This window comes from Nematolebias whitei, chromosome 10, assembly GCF_014905685.2.
Source record: "Nematolebias whitei isolate Nwh7 chromosome 10, NemWhi1, whole genome shotgun sequence".
In the NCBI taxonomy this organism is placed as follows: Eukaryota; Metazoa; Chordata; class Actinopteri; order Cyprinodontiformes; family Rivulidae; genus Nematolebias; species Nematolebias whitei.
Window position 1 is genome coordinate 7,854,151 of NC_056507.1, and position 8,575 is coordinate 7,862,725.

At 44.2% G+C, this 8,575-nt stretch overlaps 1 pseudogene; it reads left to right on the plus strand.

Moving 5' to 3' along the window:
• Window positions 1-6,359: 6,359 nt before the first annotated feature.
• Window positions 6,360-8,575, plus strand: part of LOC119415445 — a 109,696-nt pseudogene continuing 107,480 nt past the window's right edge.

The following is an 8,575-nucleotide window of genomic DNA, read 5'->3' on the forward strand; positions in this document are numbered from 1 at the left end:
GCAAGAGTTCATCAAAACATCCTCAAATTGCAGCTCTTCTATCAGTGATTTCAGAACTGCCGACCTACCTTCTGGTTGGTAATAACACTGCAGCAAAGTGTGGAAGGATGAAAGCCTGGACTGTGTCAGCAGTCAAAGGATTGATCAAGCTGTTAAAATTATTTAAATTATGAGAGCTATGTGGTGCTGCAGTTTTCAGAGTCATTGCTTTTCAGCGAGAAGGTTCCTGGATCAAATTCAAACCTGGGACCTTTCTGGGTGGAGTTGGTATGTTCTCAATGTGTGTGCGTGGATTTTCTCAGGTTTTCTCCCACAGACCAAAAGCATGCATGTTAGGCTAACTACTGTATTTTCCGCCGTACACGTCGCACCGCCCTAGAAGCCGCATCAGACCAAATATGTCTAATAAAGAGGAAAAATTCATAAATGGGTCTTCTTCGAAATTTAACAAGATAACTACCTAAAAACAATTATTTGTTTGCTCGACATTATAGTAAAGGTTGGTCTCAGTTGAACTTTTACTTAATAAATGCACTTTAACAGTCAAATCAGCTGCATTTTGCCGGGGTGACGCAACAAAATGAAACTGATTTGGCGTTGCTCCAGGTGAACTGGATGACGGCGTCAGTCTATGGCAGGCTTATTGTGTCATTAATAGCCACTTTTACCTATTACATGATACAACGGCATGCCATATGACTCAAGTGCCATCTAGCGGCTGAAAATGGTAATGTTCAATATTTTCAGTCAGAATTAATAAAGATGGGCATATCTGTCAAAAATTAGTTTACAAATATGGGAAAAAAAATCCATAAATGTCACTTCAGCGTACAAGTCAAAGGCATGTAAATTATGCAAAAAAAAAAACCATAACTTATAGGCCAAAAAATACGGTAGTTTCATAAATTATCCCTAGGTGTGAGTGAGAGCTGACGAGTCATTTTCTTGCAGAAAAATACTTGCACCGTTATTTTTCCTGCAGTAGGGCTGCGACTTGTGCAGAGGCCAAGCCAAGGTGAGTTATTTGATCAATCAAGCAGACACTCAACCTGCTGAATGAGCTCAGACTAACTGAAGCTGACGCTCAGCTCCTTCATTAGCTCTTGGGTTCAAGCTGCACTGGTTAATTGAGTTTGCTTTGCTCAGGTGGTTTTTGTCATTTGGCTACAGATGACGCTTTCCTCCACAGGACGATTTCCCCCCCCCCCAATGTAAAGAATCTATTTAAATGAAATACGACTGGAAGCTACAAGGATTAATAATCCACAAGGGGCCTGTTTAATCCATAATTAGTTGTGCTTTGTTACTGTCAGTCAAAGGCGTTCCCAGTCACATTTAGAGACAAAGCACGTCTTTAATCCTTTCAAAGTCTTACTGTGTCAGAGCTCATGACAGCATTGGAGTCGTTTCATCTTTTTTGTTGTTTTGTTTAACTAATGATTTAATTTTCTTCCATCTACAAGAAACTTTTGGTTGGCTGCTTTGTGAATGTCCAACATTTTAAATCAGAGCTACTTTACCCCCTCTCTTATTTTCCATCTCGCTGACAAACTTCAGTTTTCATTGTAGTAGCTGATGTAATTTATGTTTCATTTGGTTAGCTTGTAGCAGATCAGACAGCAAAATGTCAACCTCAAACTCCGTCATGCACTTTCTATACTTTGTACACTTTTATGAACTTTCACAGATAGTAGCAAAAATGTATAGATAAATAAAAATAGGCAATTCTTATTCTGCTGTTTTTTTTTGTGGTCGGGTGGCAGAAGCAACAGGTTGAAGAGAAAACCTAGACATCCCTCCACCCAGTGATACTCTCCATCTCTCCATCTCCTCCTGGGCTACCCCAAGGCATTCACACAGACCAGCAAAAATATCTAATTCCTCCAGTAAGTTCTGGGTCTGCTCCAGGGGCTCTTCGCTGTGGAATGTGCCTGGAAAAGCTCTGGAAGGGAGCTGCCCAGAAGTCGTCCCTAACCATCTCGGCAGACTCCCTTTGTTGCAGAGGAACAGTGACTCCTTCTGGAGCTCCTCCTAAATGACACCTTGTCTCTAAAACCTATGCCTGGCCACCCTACTAAGGAAGCTACTGTATTTTTTGGCGTATAAGTCACAGTTATTTGCATAATTTGCATGCCCTGCGACTTATACACCAAAACAACTTATGTTTGTTTTTTTCCCATATTTATAAACCAATTTGTGGCTGAGATATGACCGTTTTTATTAATTCCGACTGAAAATATTGAACACTACCATTTTCAGCCGCTAGATGGCACTCGAGTAGTATGGCATGCCGTTGTGTCATGTAATAGGGAAAAGTGGCTATTAATGACAATCGGTTTGCCATAGCCTGCCCCCTTTGTCCAGCTCGCCTGGAGCAACTCTCAAATCAGCTTCATTTTGCTGCGCCGCCCCGGCATAATGCAGCTAATTTGACCATTGAAGTGCATTTGTTAAGTAAAAGTTCAACTGAGACACACCTTTACTATGATTTCGAGCAAACAAATAATTGTTTTTAAGTGTTAGTCTTGTTAAATTCTTGTTACTTGTTCTGTGCAAGCTCCCACCAATCGATACGCAATGTATTTATGTTTTTTCCACTCTTAGACATATTTGGACAGATGAGCGGTGCGACGTGTACGGCGGAAAATACGGTAATTTCTGAGCTTGTCCTGTGGTCATAACGGCAAGTCATGTCATGCAAGTCATGGCAAGTTGGGACTCTGAGTACACAATTTCGTTCCACCTCATGTACCACTTTCAATGCAAATGACAATGGAGAACCTTGAACTTGGAAGTAAATCGAAAGTGTTGCCTTTCGACTAAACTATTTTTTCCAGCACAACAGAGCAGAACAACACTCTCATTGCTGCAGGCAAGGCCCTGATCCATCAGTTCATTTCCCACTGCATTCCACCATCAGCCATAAACACGACTCCCAGACACCTCAACTTCTCTGCTCGCTGCAAAGGCTCGCTCCAGAGGAAGTATCCAATCATTTGAAGACCGTGGTCTCATATTTAGATGCGCTGACTCTCATCCCAACAGTTTCACACTCGGCTCTGCACTCCCCCAGTGCACGCTGAAGGCCACGGCTGTAAAGACGCCAACAGAACCACGTCATTTGCAAAAAGCTGAGACGACACCCTCCTCTCCACGAATGCAACTTGAGATTTTGTCCATAAACGCCACAATCAGGATAAAAAAACAAGAATCTGCCTCGTCTCAATTTCTAATTGTTCATTTGTATTTGTTAGCAATGCAAAGGGAACGAAGGGAATAAAAATGTAAATCAAATCAATAATATATTTTGTCGTAAAAACATTTTTCTTAATTCACTGGAACAGTTTTTTTAAAGAACTGGATTTATGCACATTTCTGCCACTTCATGTGATTAATTTTTTTTTTTTGATGATGATGTTGAGATGAAGGTTTTATCTGCTTCATACATCACTTCCAGGTCTACTTGTGATTTTTCAAACTGGAGATAGTTTTTTTGGCTGTACGTTTTGAATCATTGTTCGTCTGTAGAATAAATCTGGGGCCAGTCAGCTCTCTGATAGCGTTATACATCAAGACAGACATTTTGTATGTCTATCTGCTATGGGGCTTGTGGTTTCTGACAAATACCTCTAGTGCAAAATGCGCACACACAAAGTCTCAATGACTTCCAGTGTCTCGGAGACAAGAATTGTCCTCTTCCAAACTTTTCATATTTCCTGTGTAAAACACTAATCACAGATGCTCCTGCCATTTAAAGCTCAAGATCTTAGTGATTCTTAATGTTTAATTCTCACCTGCTGACAAAGGTGCTACAGCACCTCCTAGTGGGTGCCAGAGGACATGCATGTCCAAGAACATAACGGTATTCATTAATAGGTACTCGTTGCAATGTCCTAAAGACCAAAGTAAAAAATAAATAAAACCATCCTAAATTAGAGAAGAAATCTACACAATATTTGTTCTATTACTGATGGTTTACGTGTCCTTATGTGAAAATATGTGCAAGCAAAATGTGCAACTACAACGTGTGCTTGTTTACCCATGACAGCCAAAGAAATGGAAAAAAAGGTTAACAATGGAAACATCCATGGAAAGGATGATTGAGATTGAGACGTCTAACCATTTTAAGTTGTTGGTTTGTTTTTACACTCAGCTTAAACTATGGAGATGTAAAGATTAAAATAAAGCCACACAAGTTTGTTTTACAAAAGTTGCCATGTTGCAGTTTGGAGACCAGAGGCTGCACTCCAGAGAATGAAAGTCAGCCATAAGACAGAGTACGTGTGTGTGAATGAGAGGGAGGCCGGTGGAACAGTGAGGCTACAAGGAGCAGAGGTCACAAAGGGGCAGGACTTCAGGTCCACTGTCCAGGAAAATGGGGAGTGTGGTAACGAGGTGAAAAAAGAGAGTCCAGGCAGGATGGAGTGGATGGAGAAAAGTTTCTGGAGTGATTTGAGGCTAAAGAGTGTCAGCAAAAACCAAGAGGAAAAGTTTACAAGACAGCAGTAAGATCAGCCATGTTGTATGGTCCGGAGACAAAGACACTGACAAAAGGACAGGAGACAGAAATGGAAGAGGCAGAGCTCCAGATGTTGGCCACCACAACCCAACTGTATCTGATAAACACCTGAATCTAAACACCTGTGTGTGTATTTGTGTGTGTGAGCATGCTTGTCTCTATAAGGTTTCTCCAGATGCTCCATAGTGGGTGTGGGGATCCTCAGATCCGCCACCCAGGACACGATGACGACACATGGAAGACCGGAGCCATAGACATCCAGTGGCCCCCAAGCCCAGAGCCCCGGGAGTCCCCCCCCCCCCCCCACGGACCCCCCCCCCCCCCCCCCCCCCCCCAGAGAGAAGCCACAATGCAGAAGCCCCAGACGGCTGCAGCAATGAGCCCACAGGGCCCGCCGGCAACCGCTGGAGCAGATCTGGCCATGGACACAGAGCCCTGAGGTCATACCACCCCAACCAGCACAAAAACATCAAACACCCCCCCCCCCCCCAAACACAGATGCCACAAATCTCCCATCCACAGGGGGGAACCCCCGAAGGAGAGCCCCGACCCTGAAAAGCCAATGAGAACACAAAAGCCCAGCATGAGCTCGGCACACAGAAACCCCCCCCCAGGCACACAACGTGCCGCAACGACAGGGCAATGGCCCCACATGCACCCCCCAGCCTGACACACAGATGCACAGTGCAACCGAGCAGACGACACTGAGCCAAGCAACCACACAAAACCCCCCGACCCAACACCAGGACAGGATCAACCCCCCTCCCCCCACCAAGCATCCCTGGCAGGAGGTCCACACCTGGCACCAACAGTCCCTTCCATGCCCCTCAACCATACAAACAACCACACGTCACCATCCCTGCATTGCCAGCCCAGGGGTAACCATCACCAAGCCCAGCTCCACTGTCACCACCCAACCAACCAAAACATCAGTGGCACCACACCCGAAAAGGATGCAAACCCCCCTACAGCACACTCTACAACCCTGCAGCACCCCCCAACCAGCAGGATTGACATCCCCCAATGAAGCAACGAGTGTGGCAGGAAACCAGGGAGCCCGCCAAGCTGCTCCGCCAACGCCAGCAACTCCAGTCCGCCCATCCACGAAACACATGCGCCCACATCAGCCAGGAACCTGAGCCACCCCACCACCCCAGGCCAAGGACAACCCACCAGCCACTCTAGCGCCACCACAAGGTGCATCCCACCCACCTGACAGCGACCGCAGGCCAGCCTGGGGGGGGGGGGGGGGGGGGCAGTACAGCAGGGGGAAGCAGCAGAGTTAAACTGGGACACCAACAGTTCATGATCAGTAAACCAGGAACTAATCTAAAAATGTTCAGTCAGGTCATGTGGATGGTTTATTTTTTTTGCCGAGACGTTTCATCCTTCATCCAAAGGACTTCTTCAGTCCGAGAAGCCCCTTTCAAACTGGAGTCCCATAAATGCCACATAGTTCGTTAGTATTGGGACATTATTTCCAAAGTGAAGTCGTGTTTTAGAGAAAACAGATGTTGAAATGTCAGAAATGTTCAGACCACTAAAGGAAAACAAACAAACAAACAAACAAACCTGTAAGAATCTTGTGCATGTCCACAGTGTGCGTGCATGTGTGACTGCGCGCGCGCGCTCCCTCCGCCCCTCCCCTTTCCTCCGGCGCGCTGCAGCTCGGTGTCCGCGGATTCTCTCCTCCTCCTCAGTGTTTTGGTTCTTCCAGAAGACGAACAGCTGAAGAGAAACCCCTTTTCAAAAACGGAACACCTACAAAGACATCCCGGTCGTTCCTCGGTCCCCCCTCCTCCCCCATGCCTCCTGCTCGGCTCTGCTGCCGGATGAGGGGCGACCTGTGATCCACATCAGCAGCAGCAGCATCTCCATGAACATGGCGTGCATCGGGGACGCAGACCCTTTCACCGCTGCCATCCCCGCCACCAAAGTTGAGCTGACGGTCTCCTGCAGGTGAGTGCTGCTGCTTCTGTGAGCTCGTGCCAAACACTCCCCTGCGCTGGATTTTACTGGGAAGATGGGTTTACACCAGTTGAACAACTCTGGATGACAAAAGAGGGAAATGTTGGGAATGTCCTCGGCTTTTTGTGGGAGTTGGATCTGAAATCAGCAGCAGATAGATGATGAAAAACAGAATAAAACACAGTTTGGAGCCTCAGAGTGGTTGTTTTCTTTGTGACTGACAGTAAAATGATTGTTGTTTTCAACCTAAACTGTTTAGAGATAAATAAATGATAAGAGGAAAACAGCCAATAACTGATTTGCAAAAAATGTGTTTACATTTTTAGTAAAATTTAAAAAAATATGTTAAAAAAACGTCAGAATATTCACAATCTTCCAGTGTTGGCTCCAGTGAGTTTAAGCAGAGATTAGGAAGGAACGATGAGAGAAATGTGTGGCTTGAAACGTCGTTAAATGTTGACTTTTTACTTGAGGAGATGCTTTAATTACACAGATGTGCACAGCTGTGCACTAACTGAGGGAATACCGCCATTTCTTCCGAGTACAGTATCTTGAGTCAAATGTTTCCTTACTCTTTAAAAAAAGATTAAATTTGAGCTTGTGTTTGAATTACATGATTATCTCCAAGTTAAACAGTAAAAAAAACAACAACAGTTTTTGTTGTATTGAAGCAATAAGATGAGCCACAGCTCGGAATACTCACAAATCTTTTGAATTAAGAGAACAAAACTTTAGATTATTTACTTTTGAAACGTCACATTTCATTTCTTTGAGTGTGTAATTCCTAGTAATTAAACAAATTTTTATTGTTTATCAGAAAGTTCTATTAATTTAAGTTGTTCAATTAATTTAAGTTGACTGAAAGCATCTCCCTTAAGAAAAATAGACATAAAACAATAGCCTGAGACATTCTTTACTCTCGATCTCTTTATGCATTTTCTTCCACATCTTGCCCGCCTGTCTGTGTTGTGTTGTGTTGATGCTGCGTAAGTCCGTGCTGCTGCTGAGAGTTGGTCTCCTCACTTCGTTACTGGAAGCAGAGATTATTAATTAGCTGAATTTATGTTCTGAAAGTGCTACTTTCCCCCATATATTCTCCACTTTATTATAATGTAGATAAACTGAATCAAAGTAAATGTGCTGGGTTCAAAATGTTTAACTCCATCTCATTTTTGTGTATTTGCTGTGATGTAGTGGCATATGCCTATAAAATACATGTCTGATACTTGAGCGTTACATAGTGGAAATTTCAGCAGCATCAGACAGCAGCACATTTGTTGGCTATACGAAAATTAATTTCTGTTGCATGAACATTGAAATATCAAATACACATTTTTATCAAAAGTTATTGACCCAACAATAACATTATCCAATGTCATGCTACTCTATGCTAACGCTTCGTCTACACCGTTATGGTATTCTAATGTACTTGCACCATTTGTTTGTGTACCAGGTGTTGGCACTTCATGTCTGTCTTGGGACTAGTGTTGCCAGATCTCACGATAGAAACAAGCAATCAGCTCTATGAAAACAAGCCCCCCCAAAAAAGCCTGACTGGCAACCCACCACATTGTGTAAAACAGAGGCCGTTTTTAAAGAGTATAAACATACATTTATTATGACATTACACATAACCAACAGCAAAATTATGCTAAACTCTTTGAATAACATACTTTTAAGCTCGGGCAGCACGGTGGCGCAACTGGTAGAGCTGCTGCCTCTCAGCGAACAGGTCCTTGGTTCAAACCCCGGTCCAGGGGCCTTCTGGGTGGAGTTTGCATGTTCTCTCCGTGCATGCGTGGGTTTTCTCCGGGTACTCCGGTTTCCTCCCACAGACCAAAAACATGCATGTTAGGCTGATTGGTAACTCTAAATTGTCCCTAGGTGTGAGTGAGAGTGAATGTTTGTTTGTCTCGTTTGTCTCTATGTGGCCCTGTCATGGACTTGCGACCCGTCCAGGGTGTACCCCGCCCTTCGCACAGTGATTGCTGGACATGGGCACCGGCGACCCCCGTGACCCAAAATGAAATAAACGGGTAAAGATAATGGATGGATGGATGGACTTTTAAGCTCTGAAAAAAAAACCCA